The sequence below is a fragment of the Chiloscyllium punctatum genome, chromosome 41, assembly GCF_047496795.1.
Source record: "Chiloscyllium punctatum isolate Juve2018m chromosome 41, sChiPun1.3, whole genome shotgun sequence".
NCBI lineage: Eukaryota > Metazoa > Chordata > Chondrichthyes > Orectolobiformes > Hemiscylliidae > Chiloscyllium > Chiloscyllium punctatum.
The window spans coordinates 46,590,485-46,617,533 of NC_092779.1; the positions used below are offsets into that span (position 1 = coordinate 46,590,485).

The 27,049-nt window shown below is 43.2% G+C and overlaps 1 long non-coding RNA gene across 1 annotated transcript in view; it reads right to left on the bottom strand.

The window, feature by feature from the left end:
• Positions 1–603: 603 nt before the first annotated feature.
• Positions 604–27,049, bottom strand: part of LOC140465035 (uncharacterized) — a 64,342-nt gene continuing 37,896 nt past the window's right edge. The window contains exons 3-6 of the long non-coding RNA XR_011955052.1: positions 23,053–23,152; positions 2,543–2,678; positions 1,777–1,932; positions 604–695 (exon numbers count right to left, since the gene is read on the bottom strand). This is a non-coding gene — a long non-coding RNA (uncharacterized lncRNA). The remainder of the gene's footprint in view (positions 696–1,776; positions 1,933–2,542; positions 2,679–23,052; positions 23,153–27,049) is intronic.

The following is a 27,049-nucleotide window of genomic DNA, read 5'->3' on the forward strand; positions in this document are numbered from 1 at the left end:
AAAAATGTAGAGGGTATTGTTACTATAGGACTGTATCACCTAATTAATGGGTCAGCATGAACTGAGAAGGAACCTTGGAAAATTAAAAATTAGCCCCCAAAATCAAAAGGTGGCCCTCAAATGTTGAGAAGTGCCTTTGATAAAGAAAATAAATTTTGACTCTGTTCAAGTTTTAAGTTTGTTCTTAATTCTAAAACATTTTTGTAGAACCCAACATTGACCACGAAGTGAAGCAGCCTGCTGACCTCCATGTTCCATTGTCTGAGATGTCCTTGGTGGTTGTCCTCTCGTTATCTGAGGCCTAGAGGACTGTAGCCTGCTGAGGTTCTCCCTCATCTGCTGGAAACATTGGGGTCACTAACAGAGGGGAGGAGAAGCCACAGTGCACCCTTTTAGCACCCTGAGATGACAACCTCATGGCATCTTGCTGTGGTTCCATCTTTCTTACCTCCTTCAATCCACTAGCCTACAGTGTGCACAATCCATATTCCCATCAATGGATCAAGTGTATCTTCTGTTTGCTCAGTTCTCCACACCAGACTGGGGGTATCCTCACTCTCATGTCGTGGGACTCTCCCTTTTTATGGCTCACCTGCTAATTTGACACCCTCCTCTTCAACAGGTGTCAATATGCAGATGGTAGGCAGGTCACCACCAGTCTTGAAGCACCCCTCAGCGTGATGTGTTCTTTTGCCCTGAAAATGGATAGAAGGATTAAGTGTTACTTGAATGGGCAGTTAATGACAACGTATGCCTGTGACTACTCCTGTGCCCTTCCTAGTATGTGTTCCAGACATGCATCGTCTTGCAACTGGTGCAACTTTCACAGCTTTAACCAGTTCCCACACAGTCCGCCCAAGTGTACCATGTGATGCTCAAGCCTAGTACCCAAAATCCTTCTCTGCCTCCCTCTCCACTTGCACTTCAGTGACGACAGCTTGTCACTTATCCTTGCCAAATATAAGAGATGCTGAGCCCATTTCATAACACTAGACTCAATCCCATCTCAGGGCCTCCTGTTGCTATTACTTGAAAGAAAGACCCTCCAGTATTCCTGGGCAGCCTGGAACAAGGCTTATTGAAAAGCTTTATTGAACCTTGGGGAGCACTTGCTGTCTTTTCTGGGACATAGCAAGTAATGGTGAATAACCATTGTGAGGTTCACAGATCTTTTTGGGATCCAGGCAGTGACAGATGCAAAGGTGAGCAGGGAGGGCAACAGCACTCTTGAGGATTACACACAACTAACAAGTAACAATTGCTATAGGATGATAGGAAGGGGATACCTACCCAAATGCAGCCTGACCCCAGGAGATAATGTTAGGATCAGCAAATTCCTGCACTTGCCCACCATGCCAATGCCCTTGTCTTTGCTAACTAATTGACTGGGCACCATGTGATTGTGCACAGTCAGCCACTTGCACAGATACATGTGTGGCCCATGTTCTTGCAGGAACCCTCAACACAAGAGTAAGATTTCATCCGTTGAGAACGGTGCAACTAATTCAGTGAAATCAGACAAAACAGACCCTCACACTTTGAAGACTCAGAGTTCCATCATGTTAATTAGAACACTTCCATGCTTAAGCCTATAAAGGACAGCTCTACTACAAATGGCAACAAAAATCCAGTAGTATATTTGAAAGGGGATACACACAGTTTTACTGAAGTTCTCTAGAGTAACTAGCGTACATCACAGGGAGGTCCTCATGCTCTTAAGTTTTTCAAAGAATTGGAAGTACTCAGAAAGCAATATTTTGTGTGCAGGCTGTTTACAATATCAATCCCAGATCTCCTGCCGTGCGTGTGCTTGAAGGAACGTTCTGGTCGGCCCATTATTCCTCCGTTCCCAGCTCCTGTTGCTTCTTTTCACTGATGTTCCTTTCTCAAAGCTTAGGCCTCCTGAAGTCTCCTCAATGTACCTGTTAGTACCTATTACAGGTGGGGGGGGGAACAACATAGGGAGGTGAGAAACCTAACTTCATAGAAATCTTTGGCTTTATAGCTCCTCATGAACACTTAAGAAAATAGTGTATGACAACCATAAATTGCAACACTCTCATTATAACAAGTTTGGCTTAATAATATGTAATACATATGCTGTAATGATTAGATCCCCTACAGTGTGGAAACAGGCCCTTCAGCCCAACCAGTCCACACCGACCCTCTGAAAATTAACCCACCCAAACCCATTTCCCTCTGACTAACGCACCTAACACTATGGACAATTTAGCATGGCCAATTCACCTGACCTGCACATCTTTGGACTGTGAGAGGAAACCGGAGCACCCACAGGAAACCCACGCAGACACGGGGAGAATGTGCAAACTCCACACACAAGTCGCCTGAGGCTGGAATCGAACCTGGGACTCTGGTGCTGTGAGGCAGCAGTGCTAACCACTGAGCCACCATGCTGTCATTCACAATGTTACTAATAAATGAGAACATGAAAATATGAAAAGAGGGTACAATAATAAGCTAGTGCCATCTTTGGAATGCATAGTAGCCACCGAGGAAATAGTAAGGAGCAAAAACTACTTACAATATCAGCTGGCTCGGGTGCATGGAGAAATATTTGATGGTGAGATGTTAAATGGAAAGAGAGCTGGAGCACCATGGGAGAACAAAGACCAGATGCACTTCTGTAGTTGTGCTCAAGTTCAAGATAAACCAGTTACCTGTAAAAATGAGAAACAACTGAAATTATCTGGTTTCAGCTGTGAGTTTCAGCCAATAAGAATGCCATTCTGATTAATTATTTAACGCCATTTAGAACTACTTCTAATTCTTCCAAACTCAGAAGGAATTGAGTGGGAGTCCCAGTTATCACCAACATTTCTCAGCCACTTTTAACTGGATCCGGTTGTTTGATTTAACATTCTAATTGGTTGAATTAGAGCCCGGTTGCATACAAGTTCTTCCATGTCGGATCAATTGTCTTGTGGAAAGTTTCAGTTGAAACCAGCTGCAGCCAACTGACTTGGCTTGTATATTAAGTCAGATCATACCAGTTGAAATCAACAGGTCTGACTAGTTTATTTTAAGTGAAGGCAAATTAACTGAGTTGTTTACTCTCCAACGGACTTGCCCCAGTGGACAACAATTTCAACTCTTGAAAATCAAGATCTTGAGCATGATTGATTTCTGCCATAAGCAACAATTGGAATACGTCAATGCTGAAAGGATGGAATAATCAATATTCATTTGAGTGAAGCATATTTATTATTTCCTTTATTTTTCATGTAAAGAAAATCATGTGACAATTAGAATGGAGATTTGCACATATTTACTTTGACATCTGGTATTATAAGGTAACTAATACATTGGCAAGTTTCCAGTTCACGAAAGCGATAACATCAGGTTAACATACAGACTTTTATGATTCAGTTAAAGATAGTTTGAGTCTAAGTTTTAATTTATCCTTTGAATTCAGCAAACTTTCCACAAAATCAAATTTACGGAGCTGTGCTATCCAGTTGACCAACATGCACATTTCTTTCCCTTTGTCAGTCAAAGCTAAATGTTGGCTCCGCAAGACTTAGAGCAACTTTGGAAAGGCTTGACTATTTTATAATTTACGATGAAAATACACCAGATGCTGAAAATCTGATATAATTACAAATATTTTGGAAAATGCTGACTGAAGTGGACAAAGGATTATCTCTGCATAAAATTTAAACTGATTTCCAGAAGCTTTTCTCGCCAATTATACACTGTATTTAGTAACAATTTTGATAATGAAATGGGAAGATACATATATCCAAATTCACTGACACAAAGCTGGTTGGAACTTCAAATAGTGTGGATGGAAACACAGAATTATGTTGATGGGATTCAGTGATTGTGCAAAACAGTGGCAAGTGGATTACAATGTTTGCAAATATGAGGCCACTCAATTTGGACCCAGAAAGGACAGAATGGAGTATTTTGCTAAAGGAAGATAGCAAGAAACAGTGACCTTCTGATTTATATAGGTGTGCAAGTGCAAATATGATCAAAGTGTCAAGAACAGATGTAAAGAATAATTTAAAAAAAGATAATATGAAGCTGCCTCAAGGGACACTTGTGATACAGTGGGAGTGTCCTGACCTCTAACGCACCTAACCTACACATCCCTGAACACTGGTCAATTTAGCATGGCCAATTTACCTCGGAGATTTAGGTTCAGGTTGTACCTGTTCCAGAGGCGTATAATAAACTCTCTGAACAGGTTGATTAGAAAGTATCTGGTATAAAGCCTTTTATTTAGAGGACTAGAATACATAGAGGTGAGAGGGCTCTTGTGATACAGTGGTAGGTGTCCCTACCATAAACCAGGAAATCTGGATTCAAGTCCTATCAATTCCAGAAGTGTGTCATTACACATCTGAAGATGTTAATCAAAAAATAATTAAAGGGAATAGAAGTAATACTTCAGTTTAAGCCCCTGTTAGACTACAATGCATTATTGAGAGTGGCCATGGGCACTACACCCCAGGAAGGACATATTGGCCCTGAGACAATCTAGTGTAAATGTACTAGAATTTAAAACAAACACTGAGAATGCTGAAGAAACTCAACAGGTCTGGCAACGTCTGGTGAAAATAACAGAACTAACATTTTTGAGGCCTCTTATTCTGAAGAACTGTTTCTCCAAGGATCCTGCCTGACCTGCTGAGTTTCTCCAGCATTCTGTGTTTGTTTCAGATTTTCAGCATGTGCAGTATTTTATTTTTATTTTACTATACTGTTGTATAGTAAATACAACTCTCCAATACAACTCTTCTGTTGTAGTCTTGGAATTTAATAGATAAAGGAGGGCTTTTACTGAATTCTTCAAGTTCTTAAATTGAATAGGTACAGTAGGGAGGAAGAAATTATTTACTCTGCTTGGATGTCATGTTCTTGGGTATAACATGGCCAACATTAAGGGCTTTACTGCATACCACACGGATATCATTACCTGATGGGAGCCTTAAGAAGTACACATCATTAACACCATATGTTGATGGTGCATTGCCTTGCTACTATTGTTTCCCAACATTTATATTGTACCATTTGTGTGGATACGTTGAAGTGGTGGGGGTGGGGGGGAAGGGGGGCATGGTGACTCAGTGGTTAGCACTGCTGCCTCATAGTGCCAGGGACCCGATTCATTCCAGCCTTGGGCAACTGTCTGTCTGTGTGGAGTTTGCAAATTCTTCTCGTGTCTGTGTGGATTTCCTCTGGGTGCTCTGGTTTCCTCCCATAGTGCAAAGATGTGCAGGTTAGGTGAATTAGCAATGCTAAATTGCCCACAGTGATCGGGGATGTGTAGGTTAGGTGCATTAGATTTACCCCTGACTAGAGTAATAGGGTAGGGGAATGGGTCTGGGTGGGTTACTCTTCGGAGGGTCAGTGTGGCCTTTTTGGGCCGAAGGGCCTGTTTCCACACTGTAGGGATTCTATGGTAACTCCCAGAAATATGATCCTTGCAATCATCTGAATAATGAGATGTTTACCAATGTTGCAAAAGGAGAAGTGCTGCAAATATAACAAAGTTCACATGTCCTTTGCAGAAAGTGAGGGCTGCTTACCATATGAACAACAGAATCACAAGCAATCCAAACTAGGGCCCATGAAGGAGTCAGTAGCCACAGCAGTGAGGCCATGATCATTTGAAACCAACTCTGCTGAACCGACCAGGAGGTTATGATGTCTGAGTTCCAACTACCAAAGCAAATGTCCTTCACCCAGCTCAAGGGAGAAGCTTGTACGACACGAGGACAAATGAAGCATTTCAAAGACTTGCTGAAGGCTTCCCTCCGTCCTGAGAAAGGGTCACTGGACCTGAAATGTTAACTCTGATTTCTCTCTACAGATGCTGCCAGACCGCTGAGCTTATCCAGCAATTTCTACTTTAGTTTCTGATTTCCAGCATCCACAGTTCTTTTGGTTTTTATTTTAGTTTGGGCAAACGGTAATCATTAGATGTCGTCTCAAAAATTGTTAAATGGCAGGAGGCCATCGTGCTGGCAGTGGCTCTTCAAACAAGTACCTTTATCTGGTGTTGATCTCCTTCTTCCCCATACCATTCCACATCTATCCAAATAATTATCTTCTGTCCAACTAAAACTGCCTCCACACCTTTCCAGACAGTGCACTTCTTTCCCTAACTATTCTCTGTGAGAGTCAATAAAATGTGGAGCTGGAAAGACACAGCAGGTCAGACAGCATTGCGGAGCAGGAAAGCCAATGTTTGGGTCAGGACCCTTCATCAGGACTGGGGAGGGGGAAGGGGGCTTAGAAATAAATAGAGGGATGGAGGTGGGATGGGAGAAAGGTGAGGGGGTTGGGGCTGGGGGAAAAGTAGGTGGGATGGTGATTGGTGGATGCAGGGAGGGGATTATTGTAATTGGTCAGTGGGAAGGGTGGAGCTAACAGGTGAGAAGGAAGACATTCATCAATCTCCTCTCAGCCTTCTCTCCAAGGAGAACAATCCTAACTTCTTCAATCTATTTTCAACTAAAATTTCTCATTTATGAACATACCTGAAACTAGCCATTGAGTAATGTATAGTAAATCTTTACTGTTCATCAGGATTGAGCCTATCCTTTACTGAGAATTGTGTGGACATTCCTTCACAATATTAATAACTTAGATTATTACCAGGAAGATGGATCAATTGTAGTCAATTTACCCAAGGCAGAGCAGATGGTTCAGGTGAAAGACCATGCCATTGTAATAGCCATAACTGTTCAGGCATTTTCAATCATAACTTGAGCTTCTTTCTATCAGGGAGAAAGTGAGATGCTGGAGATCAGAGCTGAAAATGTGTTGCTGGAAAAGCGCAGCAGGTCAGGCAGCATCCAAGGAGCAGGAGCATCGACGTTTCGGGCATGAGCCCTTCTTCAGGCTCATGCCCGAAACGTCGATTCTCCTGCTCCTTGGATGCTGCCTGACCTGCTGCGCTTTTCCAGCAACACATTTTCAGCTTCTTTCTTTCAGTCCCATACCAACCTCCTTGGCTTAACTTCCCAATGATCCATGACCCACCAATTAGAGAACCTCCTTTTCCTTCTGCACCCTCCGTCTACTGACACAGTGGTAAATAGCCCAACACATCCTCCTCACATCACCTCACTTCCATACACCTCACTCATCCTTGAGCTTCCAACAGTTACCTTCAAGTCTTAGGAATTCAGAAAAAAACTTCCTAGTATGACCCTTGGTCTGCCACAATCACTCTAGACTCCAATCTTCTGATACTGAAGTTTTCTGTATGGTCCAGTATGTGTGCACTAAAGGAGATCATAGGGCTGTCAACCCCTTGTCTTATTCCCTCCTTTAGTCAGCAACAGCTATCCTTCAGTGCATCCTCTAGCCTTCTCCCAAACCTAGGGTCACAGAGATGTATATCACTGAAACAGACCCTTCAGTCCAACTCTCCAGGTCAACCACATATCCTACATTAATCTCATCCTATTTTGGCCTGTATCCCTCAAAACCTTTCCTATTCATATTCCCATCAGGTGCTTTTAAAATGTTGTTATCGTACGAGCCTCCACCACTTTTTCTGCCAGCGCATTTCATACACAAATTACTCTGCATGAAAAAAAATGCCCCTTAGGTCTCTTTTAAATCTTTCCCTTCCTACCTTAAACCTATGCCCTCTAGTTTTGCACTCTTACATCCCAGGGAAAAGACCTTGTCTATTTACCATATCCATGCCCCTCATGATTTCATAAACCTCTATAAGGTCACCCCTCAGCCTCCAATGCTACAGGGAAAATAACCCCAGCCTATTCAGCCTCTCCTTATAGTTCAAACAAACTGTTCCAGTACAGTAACAACACTGGCATCCACCCGACAATGTGGACAATTGCCCAGGTATGTCCTATGCATAAAAAGCAGGAACATCCAACCTGACCAATTACCACTCCATCGGTCTACTCTTGATCATCAGTAAAGTGATGGAAGGGGTCATCAAAAGTGCTATCAAGCAGTACCTGCTCAGTGATGCCCAGTTTGGGTTCTGCTCGGGCCACTCAACTCCTGACCACGTTACAGCCTTGATCCAAACGTGGACAAAACAGTTGCATTCCAGAGATGAGGTGAAAGTGAGAGTGACATCAAGGCAGCATTCGACCGAGTGTGGCATCAAGGAGCCCGAGCAAAATTGGAATCAATGGGTATCGGGGGCAAACTGTGGTGGTTGAAGTCATACCTGACATATAGGATGATTTAGGGTGTAGGTTTGCTCGCTGAGCTGTAGGTTTGATATCCAGACGTTTCATTACCTGGCTAGGTAACATCATCAGTGGCGACCTCCAAGTGAAGCAAAGCTGTTGTCTCCTGCTTTCTATTTATATGTTTGTCCTGGATGGGGTTCCTGGGGTTTGTGGTGATGTCATTTCCTGTTCGTTTTTGGAGGGGTTGATAGATGGCATCTAGATCTATGTGTTTCTTTATGGCATTGTGGTTGGAGTGCCAGGCCTCTAGGAATTCTCTGGCATGTCTTTGCTTAGCCTGTCCCAGGATAGATGTGTTGACCCAGTCGAAATGGTGGGTTTTTTTCATCCGTGTGTAGGGCTACAAGGGAGAGAGGGTCGTATCTTTTTGTGGCTAGCTGGTGTTCGCGTATCCTGGTGGCTAACTTTCTTCCTGTTTGTCCTGTGTAGTGTTTGTGGCAGTACTTGCATGGAATTTTGTAGATGATGTTGGCCATCCAGGACAAACAAATAAATAGAAAGCAGGAGACAACAGCTTCGCTTCACTTGGAGGTCACCACTGATGATGTTACCTAGCCAGGTAATGAAACGTCTGGATATCAAACCTACAGCTCAGTGAGCAAACCTACACCCTAAACCTCAACCTGAGCTACAAACCTTCACAACCTTGCATATAGGATGATGGTCATGGCTGTTGGAGGTTAGTCATCTCAGCTCCAGGACATTTTTGCAGGAGTTACTCAGAGTAGTGTCCTAGACCTAACCATTTTCAGCTGCTTGTTCAATGACTATCCCTCCATCATAAGGTCAGAAGTAGGGATGCTCACCAATGATCGCACAATGTTCAGCACCATTTGTGACTCATCAGACATGGAAGCAGTCCATGTTCAAATGCAACAAGATCTGGACGATATCCAGGCTTCAGCTGACAAGTAGCAAGTAACATTCATGCCACACTATGACCAGGCTATGACTATCACCAATAAGAGACAGTCTAACCATCAACCCTTGGCATTCAAAGGTTTTATCATCACTGAATCCCCCACTATCAACATCCTGGGGGTCATCGTTAGCAGAAACTCAACTGGACTCACCACATAAATACAAGGGCAGGTCAGAAGCTAGGAATACTGTGGCGACTAACTCACCTCCTGACTCCTCAAAGCCTGTCCACCACCTACGTTGCACAAGTCAGGAGTGTGATGGAATACTCCCCACTTGCCTGGCTGGGTGCAGCCCAAAAACACTCAAGAAGCTTGGCATCATCCAGGACAAAGCAGCCCGCTTCATTGGCACTACATTCACAAGAATCCACTCCCTCCACCATCGATGCTCAGTAGCAGCAGTGTACGCTATATACAAGACACACTGCAGAAATTCATCAAAGATCCTTAGACAGCACCTTCCAAGCCCATGACCACTTCCATCTGGAAAGACAAGGGCAGCAGATTTATGGGAACACCATCACCATTGCGTTTCCCTCCAAGCCACTCACCATCCTGACTTGGAAATATATCACTGTTCTTTCACTGTTGCTGGGTCAAAATCCTGGAATTGCTTCCCTAATGGCATTGTGGGTCAACCCACAGCAGGTAGACTGTAGCAGTTCAAGAAGGCAGCTCACCATCACCTTCTCAAGGGCAAGTAGGGACAGGCAATAAATACTGGTCAGCCAGAAACACCCACATCCTACAAATGTTTAAAAAAGAATGTCTGGAGCTGCTGTATCTTCAGGACCAGCTGAAAGAAATGGTGTTAGTCAGTTTTGAAACGTGATCCACCATTTAACCTCCCATTGCATATCCCTGAACACTAAGGGGCAATTTAGCATGGCCAGAGTATTCTCACCTGCATGTCTTTGGACTGAGAGAGGAAACCGCAGCATCCAGCAAAAACCCATGCAGAAACACGGAAACTGTGCAAACTCCACACAGACAGTCACTCAAATCTGGAATCAAACCCAGGTCTGTGAGCCAGCAGTGCTCACCACTGAGCCAGCATTCCCACATTATCACCTATCAAGATAGCCATTTTTCTCCCTGTAGCTTTGAAACTTCCCGCATTATCCATGATGTTATATGACCATCACCCTTTACATGTCTTTTCTCCTTTCTGTGCCTACACCTATTAGCATTTCCATGTCCACCCTAGTCCCTCCCACTTTCCACGCCACAATTCTGTGACTCCTCAATACAAGACTATCCAATACATGACCATCTAAGTTCTACGACCTTATAACTCTCATCTTACTGTCTCTCAATCTCCTGTTTAATGTGACCTTTCGCTCTGCTGCCAATACCCTGAGTTCAAAACCCAGAACCCCACCATTAATAATACCAGTCCCTCTATCTGGTCATCCATTCCCTGAATGCCTCTTCTCCACCAACAAGATCATCACCACAGCCATGATGTTTGGTTCTTTCCTCCTTCAGATGTACTTGCAACGTCACCTTCCCCCACCACCTCGGACAGCCTCTCTTCCTCTTGCCTGTCTCAAACAGCCTCTATCACTCTCTCCTTCCTTGCCTTGGACATCCTCCTTTCCCCACTTCCAACCACAACCAGACACCTCCATATGATTTCCTTTCTCCCCTGACTCAGTAAGCCTCCTTCCCTCCTTGTCTCAATCAGCCTTGCCTCAATGCCTTTTACTGCCTCCTTCCAATCTCTTTCTAAAGAGGAGAAAGCAGAGACTCCAGCAATGACACCACTTCACCTGCTGTATACCATATATACAGTATTCGCTTTTCACTTAACATGGAATTTAAATTGAAATCTTGCGAGATTTCCTTTCAATGAGCACTCAAGCCATGCAAGTATGTCGTGGTAGATTATTTTACAAAATAATACATGGAGATACATGTCAATGATCATTTATTGAGCACAAAATTTCAAGGTAGTTAACTCAATAAGGATTCATCAGATATGTATACATTGCAAGTCATATAGACAGTACATTTCTCAAATTCTGAAATGGTCTGTTTTAGACTTGTTTTTCACACACTCCAACAGGGTGCAAGGTGCCTGTTACCCCCTGGTCTCACCACTCCCTATCTTCCTAGGTGCCATCCAATCTACTCTCTGAAGCTTGGGCTTGGTTCCTATCCTTAACTAAACACTATTGCTTTGGCATTTCTTGGTGTGATACAGAGTCGCCTCACATTTCATTTCCAAATAATGCCTCTAGGGTTCATGCACATTGCATTTTCACAAAAAAGCTCTTATCTGTCTGCTACATCAGCATCTGAACATGTTTGCAATTTAACTATTTTTCTTTTAAACTGACTACTTTCTTGAAAAAGAATAAATGGCAAATTAATCTTAAATGATTTACATGACCATTGCTAACGAAATTACTTAAAACTCTCTCTCTCTCTCTCTCTCTCATTCTAATCACAGCTGGAATTTCATGTGGATTTATAGATTAATTCATGTGAGACCCAAACTCCCCCTTAATAAATGCATATGAAAGGTTCACTGTTGGGAAGCTCAGCTTTCTGTAAAAGTTTCAAGAACTTCATGCCAGAGTTTCATTCCCCTGCTGAGAAGCTGAACTTTGATCTCTCCCACAATTAACTTCCTGAGATTATCACAAGGTACCACGTGCAAGGAGGCAAACTGTGGACAATTAAGCAGAGCACACAGGAGTCATTTAACACAGTTCACTGATCCAGCCAACTACAGATTTTAAATGACAGTTGTAGACCTGTGCTGACTGGAATCATATATTTGATCTTGTGTTTAATTATTTTTGGGGGGGATTTTAAATCAGGGGAAAAAAAAGAATTTCTAAGCTTTAAATTTTAAGAGTTGAAAAATGTGGTGCTGGAAAAACACAAGAGGCCAGGTAGCATCCGAGTAGCAGGAGAATCGACATTTCGGGCATAAGCCCTTCTTCAGGATTTCTTTTGATTTGCAGACATGCATATGCCAAGTGTGTCAGCTTTCTTTGTTAGCAAGAAGCGATCCTTGTCAAATTTGCCCAGGTTGTCAAATGCAATACTCCAGATTGACTATTTTGCCTGAAAATTATATTCCATTAGGATACTACTCGAGATCAGTAGTGAGGCAGCTGATAGTCCTTGGAGTTTGTAAGCTTTGATTGTCTACAGCACGTCTGAACCACTCTATTGAATTGAACATAAAAGAACATATGGCTAATAGCTATTATAAAAAATACTCAATGTTTTCTACCATGTGGAACTGAACAAACTCCAAGCACATTAGTTCTATTGGTCTAAATAAATTCTGAAGACATTTAATCAGGTGGAACTGTACACACTAAACTAATTCAGCCCGTTCCATTGTGCAAGCTTAAACCTTGTCCCATTGAGATACTGTGATGAGAAGTGTTGGTAACAAAGACAAATCACAGGATCACAGAACTGTGGCAGCTCAGGAGGCCATTCATGTTACACTAGCTGTTCAAACAAGCATCATAATGTAGTAACAATCTCCTGCATTTTCCCACCATACACTTGCAAACTATTGATTTCCAAATGATCATCCAATCCCCTCTTGGATGCCTCAACTGAACCTGCTTTTACCACATTTCCAGTCAGTGTATTCCATACTTGGGACTAATTGCTGGGTGAAGAAGTTTTTTCTTACATTGTTCATGCTTCTTTTGCACGTCACTTTTTAAGTCTAGACCCTTTAGATCATCTTCCTTTTACAAACAGGAACAACTTCTCCCTATATATCTATTCAACCTGCTCCTGATTTTGAAAACTTCCATCTACCTTCTTTGAGCCCTCCTCTCTTCAAAGAGATCTTCCTCAATCTTTCCTCATAACTGATGCTTCTTATTCCTGGATTCATTCTTGTAAATTGTTACTACACTCTCTCTCCAATGCATTTACATACTGCTAAAATGTAGCACCCAAAACTGTACACAATACTCCAGGTGAGGTCTTACACGTGTTATACAAGTTCTACATCACCTCTTGCTTCTCTTTGTAAAGCTCAGAATAGTGTATGCCGTCATAACTGCTGGCTTGCAAATGACAAATGACTGTATCTGGATACATAGGGTACTGGAACTAATTTAGTTTTAATAAACTATTTATGGATAACAAAGATATTTCATGAAAAGTCATCCATCCGTGAAGACACTGCATCTAATAATTTCAAAACATTTCCAGGGTTGTGCCTCCAAGTAGTGATTACTCTCTTAAAATTGCCCTTCTTCCAGTTTAAAATTAGTTTCCAATCCGACATTTCACATTTCCTTAATATTAGTCATGGATGATTTGAATGTGGGTTTGGAAGTAATGATCTTAAAATTTTGTATATAATATGTAAAAATTATCATGATTACTACAGGCAGATTCAGATGCACTGTAGGGTTGTGCTTCCAACTGGCAAATTATGTTTGACTTAAAAATCTGCAGTATTAAGCATGTGAGCAGTGTGAATTCTGGACATATGCATACCTTTTAGATGAAAGAACCTGATGGATTTCATCCTGGGGTCTTGAAAGAAGAAGCTAGTAGTACAGTTGATGTGATAGTTTCAATTTTCCAAAACTCATTAGATTTGTGGTTCGTGTGTGGAATGAACTGCTAGAGGAAGTAGTGGATGCAAACACTATTACAATGATTAAAACACATTGGATAAGTACATGAATAGGAAAGGTTTGAAGGGATATGGAACAAAAGCAGGCAGGTGGGACTAGTTTGGTTTGGGAATGTGATCAGCTTGGACTATTGGACTGAAGAGTCTGTTTCCGTGCTGTATGACTCTATTTAAGGTAAGCTTCCTTTAGATTGGAGAATAGCTAGGCTAACTCCTTTTGTTCAAAAAGAGAGGCAGAAAGCAGGAAACTGCAAGCCAGTTAGCTTAACATTTGTCATAGGGAAAATGTTAGAAGTTATCAATGAAAACATTATAATGGGGCACTTCGATATGTTCAAGGTCATCGGGCAGAGCCAACATGGTTTTCTCAAAGGGAAATCAGGCTTAACTAATTTGTTGGATTTCCTTTGAAGAAGAGATCTGATCAGGTGTACCCCAAAACTCTGTGGGAAGCTAGGGAAGTGATTGCTGGGCCCCTTGCTGAGATACTTATATCATCGATAGCCACAGGTGAGGTGCTGCAAGACTGCAGGTTGGCTAATCTGATGCCATTACTTAAGGAAGGTGGTAAGGAAAGTATGACTCTATAATTCTATAACTGTAGGCTGGTGAGCCTGACATCAGTGGTAGACAAATTGCTTGGGGAGTGGTGGGGGGAGGGGGTTGAGTTGGGTTTGTGAGGAACAAGATTTACACACATTTGGAAAGGCAAGGACTGGTTATGGAGAGTCAACATGGCTTTGTGCATGGGAAATCACGTCTCACTGATTTGTTTTTTGAGAAACTGACTGAGAGGATTCATGTTTCAAGAGGGCCAACATCATCCCTGTGCCTAAAAAGGCTCATGCAGCATGTCTCAATGACTATCGCCCAGTGGCCCTAACTTCGGTGGTCATAAAGTGCTTTGAAAGGCAGTCATGGCATTAATCAACTCCAGCCTCCCCACTACTCTTGACCCACTCCAGTTTGGCTATCAGACCAAAAGATCCACGTCAGATGCCTTATCACTTGCCCTTCACTCCTCCCTCGAACATCTTGACACCAAGAACAGCTACAAAAGAATCCTACTCATTGACTATAGTTCAGCCTTCGACACTATTATCCCCTTGAGACTGATTACTAAATCAGGGCGGCACGGTGGCTCAGTGGTTAGCTATGCTGCCTCACAGGGTCCCAGGTTCGATTACAGCCTCGGGTGACAGTTTGTGTGGAGTTTGCACATTCTCCCCGTGGGGTTCCTCCCACAGTCCAAAGATGTGCACATCAGGTGAATTGGCCGTGCTAAATTGCCCATAGTGTTAAAAGCATTAGTCGGAGGGGAAATGGGTCTGGCTGGGTTACTCTTCGGTGGGTCGACTTGGGCTGAAGGGCCTGTTTCCCCACTTTTGGGAATCTAAAGTTAGTGATGTCAGACTAAGCCCCACTCTCTGCAACTGGATCCTCAGTTTCCTGACCCACAGGCCACAGTCAGTGAAGATTAGGGACAATATTTCATCCTCACTAACACTCATCATTGGAGCCCCTTGAGTGCGTACTCACTGTATACCCATGACTGCGTCGCCAAATACCAGACTAATGCCATTTATAAGTTCGCTGATGACACCACCATAGTCAGTCAAATCTCAGATGGCGATGAAACAGACCACAGACGGGAGGTGGAAGACCTGAAAACATGGTGCACTGAGAACAACCGAGCTCTCAACCAGCAAAACCAAGGATATCATTATTGACTTTTGGTGTGATGTTATTCATGTTCCCCTACACATTAACAACACAGAGGTGGAACAAGTGGGGAGTGTCAAGCCCCTGGGAGTGGTCATCCACAACAAGCTTTCTTGGACTCTTCATGTGGACGTACTGGTTACAAAGGCCCAACAACATTTCTTCTTTCTCAGGCAGCTGAGGAAATTTGGCATGATGGCGAATACCCTTGCGAATTTTTATAGATGCGCCATTGACAGCATTCTGTCTGGATGTATCACTACCTGGTATGGCAACTGTACCATTCAAGATCGGAGATGGTTACAGAGAGTGGTGAACTTGGCCTGGACAATCACAAAGGCCAACCTCCCATCTACAGAATCCATCTACCAGGCTCACAGTCAAGGAAAGGCCGCCAGCATTTTCAAAGATACATCTCACCCTCAATGTTTTTCTAGAACCTCTACCATCACGGAGAAGGTAAAGAAGCCTGAACACATGCACCAGCTGGTTTTGAAACAGTTCTACCCTACTGTTGTTTTAACATTTGCTCCAAATCATGCCTGTACCTGTATTTTTGTTTTTGCTGGTGTTTACCTATTATTTACTTATCTGTTCAACTTAACTCTGTGATCTGCCGATATTGCTAGCAAGACAAAGCTTTTCACTGTGCCTCGGTACGCGTGACAATAAATTCAATTCAATTCAATTCAATTAAGGCAGAGTGGTGGACTTCAGTAAGGTATTTGACAAGGTTAAATCACACGGAATACAGAGAGAACTGGCCATTTGGATATATAACTGGCTCAAAGGTAGGAGACAGAGGGTAATGGCAGAGGGTTGCTTAACAGACTGGAAACCTGTGCCCAGTGGTGTGCCGCAAGGATCGGTGCTGGGTCCACTGCTTATTGTCATTTATATAAATGATTTGGATGAGAATATAGAGGTATGGTTAGTAAGTTTGCAGATGACACCAAAACTGGTGCTTTGTGGACAGCCACAGGAGTCGGTGCTGAGGCCTCAACTCTTTAAAGTTCATGGAAATGATTTGAATGAAGGGACCAAAAATATAGCAGCGAAATTTGCTGACATCACAAAGATAGGGAGGTGAGTTGTGAAGATAATACTAGGAGCATCCAAAGATAGGTTAAGTGAGTGGGCAAAGATCTGACAAATAATTATAATGTGGGAAAATGTGAAAATGTCCACTTTGGTAGAAAGAATAAAAAGGAAACAGTTATGTAAATCACACAGCTCTGAGATAGAGTCACCCAGTTTTCACAATTGAACTCATCCCATTGCATTTGGTCCCTCCATACCTACCTCATCTATGTACTTGTCTAAAATGAAAACATTGTACTCGCTCCCACTACGATGTCTGGCAGCCCATTCCAGACACTCACCACCTTCTATGTAAACAAATTGCCCTCTGGACCCTTTCGTATCTCTCCTCTCTCACCTTAAACCTAGGCTGTCTAGTTTTATACTCCCCTAACATGGGCAAAAGCTTTTGGCTATCTACCTTAGCTAAGCCTCTCATGATGTTATAGACATCTATAAGGTCACCCTTCAGTTTCTACGCTCCAGGGAAAATAGTCTCAGCCTATCCAACCTCACCCTATAACTCAACCCTTCTAATCCAGGTAGCATTTTAATAAATCTTTTCTGCACTCTTTCTAGTTTAATAATATCCTTTCTACAGTACAGACTAGAACTGCACACAGTACTCCAAATTTGGCCTCATCAATGTTTTGTACAGCTGCAGCAAGACATCCCAACTCTTATACTCAATGTCCTGACTGATGAAAGCAAGCATTCCGAAAGCTGCCTTCACCACCCTGTCCACCTGTGACTGTCAAGGAGCTAGAGGCTGTACCTTGAGATCGCTTTCTTTAATAACACTCCCGAGGGTCCTAACATTGACTGTGTAAGTCCTGCCCTGGTTTGACCCACCAAAATACAAAACCTTACATTTATATAATTTAAACACTATCTTCAAATACTCAGCCACACTGGCCCAGTTGATCAAAATGTCACTTCATTCCCAGACAACGTTAGAAATCACACAACAGCAGGCTATAGTCCAACAAGTTTAATTGGAAGCGCTAGTTTTTGGAGCACTGCTCCTTTATCATGTGGTTGTGGGTCTCCTCACTGCCTGCTATAGCACCAATCTTGGTGTCATTTGCAAACTTATTAACCAAACCTTCTAAATTCTCATCCAAACCATTCATATAAGATTAGATCAGATTAGATTACTTACAGTGTGGAAACAGACCCTTCAGCCCAACCCTCCGAAGAGCAACCCACTCAGGGTGGAAAAATTTATCCTATTTATCCTATCCATGCCCCTCATGATTTTGTAAACCTCTGTAAGGTCACCCCTCAGCCTCCGACGCTCCAGGGAAAACAGCCCCAGCCTGTTCCGCCTCTCCCTATAACTCAAATCCTTCAACCCTGGCAACATCCTTGTAAATCTTTTCTGAACCCTTTCAAGTTTCACAAAATTTTCCGATAGGAAGGAGACCAGAATTGCATGCAATATTCCAACAATGGCCTAACCAATGGCCTGTACAGCCGCAACATGACCTCCCAACTCCTGTACTCAGTACTCTGACCAATAGAGGAAAGCATACCAATCGCCTTCTTCACTATCCTATCTGCCTGCGACTCCACTTTCAAGGAGCGACAAACCTGCACTCCAAGGGCTCTTTGTTCAGCAACACTCCCTAGGACTTTAACATTAAGTGTATAAGTCCTGCTAAGATTTGCTTTCCCAAAATGCAGCACCACGCATTTATCTGAATTAAACTCCATCTGCCACTTCTCAGCTCATTGGCCCATCTGGTCAAGATCCTGTTGTAATCTGAGGTAACCTTCTTCGCTGTCCACTACACCTCCAATTTTGGTGTCATCTGCAAACTTACTAACTGTACCTCTTATGGTCACATCCAAATCATTTATGCAGATGACAAGAAGTTGAGGACCCATTACTGATCCTTGTGGCACTCCACTGGTCACAGGCCTCCAGTCTGAAAAACAACCCTCCACCACCACCCTCTGTCTTCTATCTTTGGCCAGTTCTGTATCCAAATGGCTAGTTCTCCCTGTATTCCATGAGATCTAACCTTGCTAATCAGTCTCCCGTGGGGAACCCTATCGAATGCCTTACTGAAGTCCATATAGATCACATCTACTGCTCTGCACTGATCAATCCTCTTTGTTACTTCTTCAAAAAACTCAATCAAGTTTGTGAGACATGATCTCCCAAGCACAAAGCCATGTTGACTATCCTTAATCAGTCCTTGCCTTTCCAAATGCATGTACATCCTGTCCCTCAGGATTCCCTCCAACAACTTGCCCACCACCACCGTCAGGCTCACCAGTCTATAGTTCTCTGGCTTGTCTTTACCGCCCTTCTTCAAACAGTGGCACCACGTTTGCCAACCTCCAGTCTTCCGGCACCTCACCTGTGACTATCGATGATACAAATATCTCAGCAGGAGGCCCAGCAATCACTTCCCTAGCTTCCCACAGAGTTCTTGGGTACACCAGATCAGTCCTGGGGATTTATCCACCTTTGTGCATTTCTAGACATCCAGCACTTCCTCCTCTGTAATATGGACATTTTGAAAGTTTTTGAACAGCTTTTGAAAGTTCTTGCCTAATACCATCAAAATTGGTGTTTCTCCAATTTCGAACTTCAACTTTTAGATCTGGTCTATCCTTTTCCATCATGATTTTAAAACAAATAGAATTATGGTCGCTGGCCCCAGAGTGCTCCCCCACTGACACTCCAGTCACCTCAGCCTTATTTCCCAAGAGTCAGTCAAATTTTGCACCTTCTCCAGTAGGTACATCCACATACTAAATCAGAAAATTTTCTTGTACAGACTTAACAAATTCCTCTCCATCTAAACCCTTAACACTATGGCAGTCCCAGTCTATGTTTGGAAAGTTAAAATCTCCTACCGTAACCACCCTATTATTCTTACAGATAGCTGAGATCTCCTTACAAGTTTGTTTCTCAATTTCCCTCTGACTATTGGGCGGTCTATAATACAATCCCAATAAGGTGATCATCCCTTTCTTATTTCTCAGTTCCACCGAAATAACTTCCCTGGATGTATTTCTGGGAATATCCTCCCTCAGCGCAGCTGTAATGCTATCCCTTATCAAAAACGGCACTCCCCTCCTCTCTTGCCTCCCTTTCTGATCTTCCTGTAGCATTTGTAGCCTGGAACATTAAGCTGCCAGTCCTGCCCATCCCTGATCCATGTTTCTGTAATTGCTATGATATCCCAGTCCCATGTTCCTAACCATGCCCTGAGTTCATCTGCCTTCCCCGTTAGGCTCCTTGCATTGAAATAAATGCAGTTTAATTTATTAGTCCTACCTTGTCCCAGCCTGCCCTGACTGTTTGAATCACTACTGTTCTCAACTGTACCAGTCTCAGATTGATCTCTTTCCTCACTATCTCCCTGGGTCCCCCCCCTCCCCACCCCCCCCACCTTACTAGTTTAAATCCTCCCAAGCAGTTCTAGTAAATTTCCCTGCCAGTATATTAGTCCCCTTCCAATTCAGGTGCAACCCAAGTTTCTCATACAGGCCACTTCTACCCCAAAAGAGATTCCAATGATCCAAAAATGTGAATCCTTCTCCCATACACCAGCTCCTCAGCCATGCATTCATCTGCTCTATCCGCCTATTCCTGCCCTCACTAGCTCATCGCACTGGGAGTAATCCAGATATTACTACCCTTGAGGACCTCCTTTTTAAAGTTCTGCCTAACTCTCTGTAATCTCCATTCAGACTCTCAACCTTTTCCCTTCCAATGTCGTTGGTTCCAACGTGGACAATGACCTCTTGCTGGCCCCTCTCCCCCTGTGAGAACATTCTGCACCCTCTCTGAGACATCCTTGATCCTGGCATCAGGGAAGCAACACATCATTCTGCTTTTTTGCTGCTGGCCACAGAAACGTCTCTGTACCTCGGACTAAAGAATCCCCAAACACAATTGATCTCTTGGAATCCGACGTACCCCTCGTTGCATTAGAGCCAGTCTCAATACTAAAAACTTGGCTGTTCATGCTACGTTCCCCTGAGAATCCATCACCCCCTACATTTTCCAAAACAGCATACTTGTTTGAAATGGGTATAACCACAGAGGTCTCCTGCACTAGGTGCCTATCTCTCTTACCTTTCCTGGAGTTAACCCATCTCTGTGACTGTATCTGAGACTTTCCCCCTTTCTTGTAACTGCCATCCATCACATACTGTTGCTGTTGCAAATTCCTCATTGTCTTTCCAACCGATCCATTTGATGTGAATGACTCGCAACAAACAGCATTTATTGCATATTTAATCCGCAGTAACCCTTAAACTCTCTTTAAACTCCCACATCTGACAAGAAGCACATATCACTGTACTAATGGCCATTTTTGCTCCTTCACAATCTACAGACACAGAAAATAACACCATCTTATTCCTCTACAAAACACTGCCCCAGGTTAAATTAATAGTTATAGCTTATATTTTAAGTTTAATCAAGAGACATATCTCCAAAAAAAATCATCAAGAAAGAACCCACTCTACTCAGTACTGCAGACTTTCTGCAGGCCACTTAAAACAATTAACTTATCTGATTCTCTGCTGTGAACTTCACCAAAACAGGTTCCTCCAAGATCAGTTGTGAATTTCACTGTTTGTTAATTTTCCAAGATGTACTCCAATGTCCAGTGATACGTAAATTCAAACAGCAAAGACAGTAACTGTGCAGGTTCACTGCTGTGTCAGTTTCTTTCTCTCTCTCTCTCCTGCACTGATCTCACCATGTGTTTCCTTTGTCTGTTCTTCTCCCTTTTAAAACTGCTGTTGTTTTGACTTTTTTTTCCCAAAGTTCCAAAACAATGCAACAGCATATAAAACAGTAATTGCTGCTCCTGGAATTCGTGAAAATCACCTCCAGCACCTAAAATATCTCAAAAAAAAGGAGTAGCTCTTACAGCCAGAAATTTTTCCCATCCTCCATCTTGGATTACCCAGAATCCTCAATCAAAAAAAGGCAGTGAATGCAAAATCTTTACATGTTTTGAAGGCATAGGTAGGTAGATTATCAGTCATATGCAGGAGTGTAGAGTTAAGATTAAAATCAGATCAGCCATGATCTTACTGAATGGTGATCAGGCACAAAGGGCTATCCTTGTTCTCCCACCCTTGATATGAGAGATGTTGGAGTCAGAGCACCGGGCGTGGTTGGAGATTTGGAAGATGAATGTGAAAATAAAAGTTGGGTGCGAGGAAGAGGTGGTCGGTAACGAATTGAAGAGGGATATGTCTCTCCATATCTCCCAGTTCCAAAATTGAATTGGTCAGTTGTACAAGTCTGCATAGTCATGTCTCCCACTGGTCGACCAATGCTCAAATGGAGACTTCTAATAGGATATAAAACATGGCAAATATACCAAGTTGCTCTATAGTTAATTTCCCAATACATTCTAGAGTTTCGATGGGGCAACATACAAAGCAAGGCCAGACTTATATGTCCCTATCAGATCACCAGGATTTTATTGCAAACAGTCACCTGGCTTCATGGTTGTACATTCTGCAATGTTACCTTTCATTTAATGTTCTGACATTTTGCAAAGCAAACAGTTGAATAGTTACTTACCTCCAACCACACGGGATGAATGTACATTTCTCCAGCTTCCTCATTTCCCCTCCCCCCACCTTATCTCAGTCCCAACCCTCAGATTCAACACCACCCTTTTGACCTGCAATCTTCTTCCTGACCTCTCCGCCCCCACCCCCTCTCTGGCCTATCACCCTCACCCTCACCTCCTTCCACCTATCATATTCCCAGCGCCCCTCCCCCAAATTCCCTCCCCCCTACCTTTTATCTCAGCCCGCTTGGCACACCAGCCTCATTCCTGAAGAAGGGCTTATGCCCGAAACTTCGATTCTTCTGCTCCTCGGATGCTGCCTGGCCTGCTGTGTTTTTCCAGCACCACATTTTTCAACTCTGGTACTCCAGCATCTGTAGTCCTCACTTTCTCCTCGTTACTTACATAAGTAATGTTCCCTGTTCTAGCTCTCAAGTGTAAAAGCAATTTTAAAAGAACACATGACGTAAGGATTCTTAAGTGCCAGGATCATATTTCTTCTATGATTTTAATTAACCTGCTACGACATGTAATTACACACCTCTGACATAAATGGGACTCAAACCCAGACCTCTATTGAATGAATCAATGATTTTATTGTCACATATATTTTCGTGAGAAAAACAGTCAAATACAATGAAAGGTTTCCAGTCGCCATGATCTGGCACCGTTTTGAATAGATTTTACAGGCAGACTACAGAAGTGCCACAAGACCATTCTGTGTTGTTATATGGTGCCACCTAAAGGTCTACTAATTCAGTTTTGCTTCTTTCATCATTCAAAACAAGCTTTCAATTCTGACTCCATGTAAGTATATATTCAGAAAGGATGCGTTTTATTATCTTAATCATTTACGCTTTGGGTCTGTTAACATATTTGAACAAAATCAGGGTGGTTATTTGAACATGATTATAATTGCTCACCTTTTTAACTTACGGAGAATGAGTAGGGAGATACCTTTTCCTTTGTCTGCAGCGGAGTTGGATTTGGGAGAGAACGAGAGGAGACAGCAGAGGAGGAGACCTGAGAATGAGCAGAAAATAAAAATTGAGCGTACACATAAGACCATAAAATAAAAAAGTAGAATGAGGCCATTTGGCCAATCGAGTCTGCTCCACCATTCGATCAGAGCGGTTATGTTTCTCAACCCCATTCTTCAGCCTTCTCCCTGTAACCCGAGATCCCTTTACTAATCAAGAACCTGACCATTTCTGTTTTAAATCCCCCCAATGACTTGACCTTGACAGCCTTCTGTGGCAATGAGTCCACAAATTTTATCCCTTCTGGCTGAAGAAATTCCTTCTCATCTCTGCTCTAAAGAGTCATCCCTTCAGTCTGAGACTGTACCCTGGTGTCTCCTACTGATGGAAGCATCTTCTCCACGCCCATTCTACCCAGGCCTCTCAGTATTCTTTGTTCTCCATTGCATGTACACACAACCTTGGGAGCTTGGGAAGAGAGAACCAGGAGCAAGGAAGAGACTCCAGGATCAGACAGTAGAGAAAAAAGTAACATCACAGGAAAAGTCGTTAGTTCATTGGTTGGCAAGTGATTGCTCATTTGAATACCTATTCTAAATTGCTTTCAGATTAAAAGATTAATCAGAGAAACATTAGACTAAATGCTAGTAAGATAATTTTAAAAATATTGAAAGCCAAATAATTTAGAGATGAAAGTCCAGGAGATGTGTTGTAACTGTATGACTTGGGAGCTGCTGAACCCCATTGTAGGTTAAATTCCCTACAGTATGGAAACAGGCCCTTCAGCCCAACCAGTCCACACTGACTCTTCGAAGGGCGACCCTCCCAGACCCATTCCCCCTGACTAATGTGCCTAACTCTACAGGCAATCTAGCATGGCCAATTCACCTATCCTGCACATCTTTGGACTGTGGGAGGAAACCAGAGCACCCGGAGGAAACCCACGCAGACATGGGGAGAATGTGCAAACTCCACACAGACAGTCGCCTGAGGCCAGGATTGAACCCAGGTCCCTGGCACTGTGAGGCAGCAGTGCTAACCGCTGAGCCACTGTGTCGGCTGTGGTTCACAGTGACCACTCCAAGTCCTGGTTGCGCGTGGAACAACAGCTCAGAATTGATGAACTGGAGTTTGAACTTCATGCATTTTCACACATCAACAGGTGGGGAGACTTACTTGAATGCTGTGTTTTGGGAGGCAGCTACAACCTGTAGGTTAAATACTTCAAATTTGGCCAGGAACAGGAGGCTATGACAAGTGCGGCAGGTCGTGGGATCCTTAATTTAAGATTGGAAAAGCCTCAGCTCTTGACCCTTTACTTGCTCACTCTGTGGATGAAGAAAGGGACTGGAGGGAGGATAGTCATGTACTATGATGGAGTGGTCATTTAAATGGGAGGTGCGAAAAGTGATAGTGTTGGGGATTCTGTAATTGGGGGTACAGATAGGATCATTTGTAAATGAGAATGAGACTTCCACATGGTGTGTTGCTTGCCTGGTGCTGAGGCAAGGGACATCTTGAACTGCTTGAAAGGATATTGCAGTTGGAGAGGAAGGATCCATGTTGGAACCGACAACAAAGGCAAGAGATCTTGTTTGGGGAATATCAGGAATTAGGAACAAAACTAAAAAGAGGATCTCAATAGTTATCATCTCTGGATTATTACCCGAGCCATGTGCAAATTGGCAGAGATAAGAAAGTTAGGGAAGTAAACATGTAGTGAAAGAAGCAGTGTGGGACTGGGGGTCCATATTGTGGGGTATTGGCAGCAGTATTTGGACAGGAGGGAACTATACCATTGGAATGGACTCCACCTGAATCTATCTGGATCCAGTGTACAAATAGAAAGAATTTTAAACCAGTAAATAGCGTGCGGCAGGGGTGGTTTGGGAGAAGTCAATTCCATTTCAGAATCAAGTAACAGGATATAGAGAAAAGAAACAGTCAGGCATCCTACCTCTGGTTCATCAAATCTTGGCAATATAATAAAAAGAATGTTGATTAAACCATGTCAAGAATCACCAGGTTATAGTTTAACAGGTTTATTGACATCAAGCATTCTGAGCGCTGCCCCTTCAACAAGTGCAATGAAGAGAGCACCCAGGCACAGATTTTCTAATCAGACAGCTCAAAAGATCATACAAATGGTGTGAGTGGAGTACGGCTTCATGGGTACGGAACTTGGCTATCAGCTTCTGCTGGCTGATTCTGCGTTGTTGTGTATCTCGAAGGCTGCCTTGGAGGATGCTTACCTGAAGATCGGAGGCTGAATGTCCTAGACCACTGACGTGTTCCCAGACTGGGAAGGAACCCTCCTGTCTGACGATTGTTGCATTCATCTGTTGTCGTAACGCCTGCAGTCTTGCCAATATATCATGCCTCAAGGCATCCTTGCCTGCAGTGTATGAGATAGACGCCATTGGCCAAGTAGGAGAAAGTGAGGATTGCAGAGTCAAAGTGTGGCGCTGGAAAAGCACAGCAGGTTAGGCAGCATCTGAGGAGCAGGACATTTGACGTTTCGGGCATTGATTCCAGATTAAGGGCTTATGCCTGAAACATCACCACACTTTTCCATCATTGGCTGAGTCACAAGAATCTGCCATGTACATGGTGGGTGGTGTTCCCATCTGTGATTGTAGGAGCCATCACCAACAGAGAATAGCCAAGCAGAAACCAATATTGAAGTCCTGAACCCATGAAACTGGCCTCAACTATGATGTTGGGTTTATATTGCACTATGTGACCCTACTATACTGTTCTGTAAAATCTCCTTACTGTCCTGTTTTGACATCATCACCTTGATAACTTGTTATGATCACTCTACCTTAATTAGTTTGTCCAGTTTGTGCAACTTGTTCCTTTGATTATACCCTGAGCATACAACTCCTACACTGAGCATCTTATTCCAGTCATTTGGCGTGTCCTCAGCACCACCTTATTCTTAATGTTGTATCATCGATTGTCACAGGTGAGGTGCCAGAAGACTGGAGGTTGGCTAACATGGTGCCACTATTTAAGAAAGGTGGTAAGGACAAGCCAGGGAACTATAGACCAGTGAGCCTGACGTCAGTGGTGGGCAAGTTGTTGGAGGACATCCTGAGGGACAGGATGTACATGTATTTGAAAAGGCAAGGACTGATTAGGGACAGTCAACATGGCTTTGTGCGTGGGAAATCATGTCTCACAAACTTGTTTGAGATTTTTCAAGAAGTAACAAAGAGGATTGATGAGGGCAGAGCCGTTGACATGATCTACATGGAAGGTTTGTGAAGGTTTGTAGCTCAAGTTGCGATTTAGGTTGTAGGTTTGCTCACTGAGCTATAGGTTTGATATCCAGACGTTTTGTTACCTGGCGAGGTAACATCATCAGTGGCGACCTCCAAGTGAAGCGAAGCTGTTGTCTCCTGCTTTCTATTTATATCTTTCTCCTGGATGGGGTTCCTGGGGTTTGTGGTGATGTCATTTCCTGTTCATTTTCTGAGGGGTTGATAGATGGCATCTAGATCTATGTGTTTGTTTATGGCGTTGTGATTGGAGTGCTAGGCCTCTAGGAATTCTCTGGCATGCCTTTGCTTAGCCTGTCCCAGGATAGATGTGTTGTCCCAGTCAAAATGGTGGCTTTTTTCATCCGTGTGTAGGGCTACGAGGGAGAGAGGGTCATGTATTTTTGTGGCGAGCTGGTGTTCGCGTATCCTGGTGGCTAACTTTCTTCCTGTTTGTCCTATGTAGTGTTTGTGGCAGTCCTTGCATGGAATTTTGTAGATGATGATGGTTTTGTCCATGGGATGTACTGGGTCTTTTAAGTTTGTTAGTTTTTGTTTGAGAGTGTTGGTGGGTTTGTGTGCTACTAGGATTCCGAGGGGTCTTAGTAGTCTGGCTGTCATTTCTGAAACTTCTTTGATGTATGGTAAGGTCGTGAGGGTTTCTGGCTGTGTTTGTT